The sequence below is a fragment of the Centropristis striata genome, chromosome 9 (assembly GCF_030273125.1).
Source record: "Centropristis striata isolate RG_2023a ecotype Rhode Island chromosome 9, C.striata_1.0, whole genome shotgun sequence".
Classification (NCBI taxonomy): domain Eukaryota; kingdom Metazoa; phylum Chordata; class Actinopteri; order Perciformes; family Serranidae; genus Centropristis; species Centropristis striata.
The window spans coordinates 874,422-877,603 of record NC_081525.1 but is presented as its reverse complement, the minus strand read 5'-3'; positions in this window follow the sequence as shown (position 1 = coordinate 877,603).

The following is a 3,182-nucleotide window of genomic DNA, read 5'->3' as shown; positions in this document are numbered from 1 at the left end:
CAGGCCGAGCCTCTGTGCGCAGGCGCAGAAGCTGCTTTTTAAAGCCAATAGGGAAATGAGAAGAGAGAAACTCTCTAACTCTGTGTTTGAGTCAGATCCTCCTCATGTCTCTAGAAACTGTCAAACACGACATAAATAAAACATTATGAAAGGAACACAATCATGTTTCTGCATGTTTTAGCCCAATAATCACCCAAAAGCATATTTATGATATTTTTAATATGCTTTTGGGTGATTATTGGGCTGAAAGATGCAGAAACATCATTGTGGTATTTTAAGAATGTTTTATTGCAAAGTATTCATGTAGCCTGTTATGTCATATGTCAACAGTGTGGCTTAAAGTAAATTAAATTAAAAAATAAATTAAAGTAAAGTAAATTAATTAAAGTAAAACACATTTAAAATGATAAATACATTGAAGTAAAGTAAATAAATTAAAGTAAAATACATTTAAAATAATAAATCAATTAAAGTAAAGTAAAGTAGATTAATTAATGTAAATTCAATTTAAAAATAATAAATAAATTAAAGTAAATAAACAAATACAATACATTAATTAAAGTAAAGTAAAGTAGATTAATTAAAGTAAATTCAATTTAAAAATAATACATAAATTAGAGTAAATAGAATAAATAAATTAAAGTAAAATAAAATAAATTAAAAAATATTTGCCAAAAAATAAACGATTATAAACACATCAGTGAGTCACACTGCTGCAGTGGGTGACATGTTCCTTTATCACCACCAACACACACACACACACACACACACACACACACACACACACACACACACACACACACACACACACACCGTCCTGCTGCCCCAAATATTCACTAGAGCACCAAATGTGGATTAATCCGCCACTGAAACTCGTCTCCTTCTGTCTCACTAAGGTTTTTTAGTGTCCAGCTTTTTTTAAGAAATAAAAGCGTCTCTCTAAAAGTAAAACTATATATACACTAGTGGAAGAAGTATTCAGACCCTTTACTGCAGTAAAAGTACTAATACACACTGTGAAATGACTCCACTACAGTAAAAGTACTAATACACACTGTGAAATGACTCCACTGCAGTAAAAGTACTAATACACACTGTGAAATGACTCCACTACAGTAAAAGTACTGCATTCAAAACTTACTGAAGTAAAAAATACAAAAGTATCAGCATCAAAATGTACTTAAAGTAAACTTAGTTACATTCCACCACTGTGTATTTGAGAGGCGTTCCATAGGAACCTATGAGATTTGCTGGTGCATGTAGCAGCAGTGGAGACTTCCTCAGTGAATCTTTCCTCTTTCAGCTGAATTTGCATGTAAAGTGACAACACAGATGGAAAACACAAAGTTTCAACTTCATTTTCATAATCTAGTGAAATTATTCAAACAATGTCTGACTGCAGAGCAGGAAACACCTCCAGACACACAAAACACACAAAGTCTCTGCAGGAAAACACAAAGGGGTGAAACTGAGAAAAACTGCTTTAAAGTTTAAAAAAAAAACATTTTTAACTCTGTGGAGTCTTAAAGGGCTATTTTGTCCATTTTTGAATCCTTTTCATGTCTTTTTGTGTTGTTGTAAGTCATTTTGTGTCTTTTTTGGTGATTTTTGATGACTGTTGTGTCTCTTTTAGTTATTTTGTTTCTTTTTTTGGTCATTTTTTTTGGCATTTTGTGTCTTTTATGGTCTTTTTGTGTCTTTTTTGTAATTTGTGTCTTTTTTTAAAGTCATTTTGTGTTTTTTTGGTCATTTGTGTCTTTTTTTTAAAGTAATTTTGTGTCTTTTTTGGTAATTTGTGTATTTTTGTGTCTTTTTTGGTTATTTTGTGTGGGTTTTTTTTGGTCAATCTGTCTTCTGATTTTGTGTCTTTTATGGTCTTTTTGGTCATTTTGTGTCCTTTATTAGTCATTTTGTGTCATTATTTGGTCATTTTGTGTCTTTTTCAGTCCTTTAGTCATACATAAAATGAGATTTTGAATCTTTTTTATTTTTTTATTTTTTTTGTCTTTTCTTTTTTTGTGTGTTTTTTGTCATTTTGTGTCTTTTTTTTGTGTCATTTTTTGTCATTTTGTGTCTTTTATGGTCATTTGTGTCTTTTTTTGTCATTTTGAGTCTTTAGTCCTTTAGTCCAACATAAAAATATTGAATCTTTTTTTTTTTACTTTCAAAATGGTTAAATGATTATTAAATCTAGAAATAAGCATGTTGAACGCTTAAAATAAGAAATTAACTCTTAAAACCAGATAAATTGCCCAACATTTCTAAATCTAAGTTATTTTTATCTTGGTAAGAACCAAATAATGTGCAGTGTGTAAACCTACTGCAGTCAGGCTTTGTAGTGCAGTGAGACATCAAACACAATGTTTTCTGATTATAGAAACAGACTTTTACTTTATGCTCCTGCAGAGCCTCTGACCTGATATTTACACTGGGCTTCTTTAACTGTAGAGGAAGCAGCAGGAACTGATCCTGACTCTGTGTGTTCAGGTCTTGTTTAAGTCCAGAGGAGGAAAAGGTCCATTTACACCCAGAGCTGAGAACAGTTACAGGAAATGATATGGAAGCTTAAACAGCAGCTTAGAGACGCTCCAGAGGGGCAAACATGTATTTAGGAGGCTATAATACAGGGATTACCACACACACACACACACACACACACACACACCTGCTGAAATGGATATTATGGATTTACCTGATTTAGGGTTCTTTAACAGAACTGAGACAGTCTAAATCAGCAGTTCTCAACCTTTTTGAGTCGCGACCCCCAATTTAACATCCATGTTGTCCGTGACCCCCACTCACTGAACACAATCTCACACACACAGTTCAGATTTAAAAAAAACACAAAATGACCAAAAAAATACATAAAATTAAGCAAAAAAGGAGTCAAATTGACCACAAAATGACCACAAAAGACACAAATTGACCAAAAAAGACACAAAAAGCCGCAGAATGACCCAAAAATAGACAAAATGACGCAAAAAAACATAAAATTACCAAAAAGACACAAAATGACCGAAAAAAGACACAAATTGACCACAAAATGATAAAAAAAGACACAAAATGACCAGAAAAGACACAAAATGACCAGAAATGACACAAAACTACCAAAAAAAACACAGAATGAACAAAAAAGACACAAATTGTCGAAAAAAAGACACAAAATGAACAAAAAAAAGGCG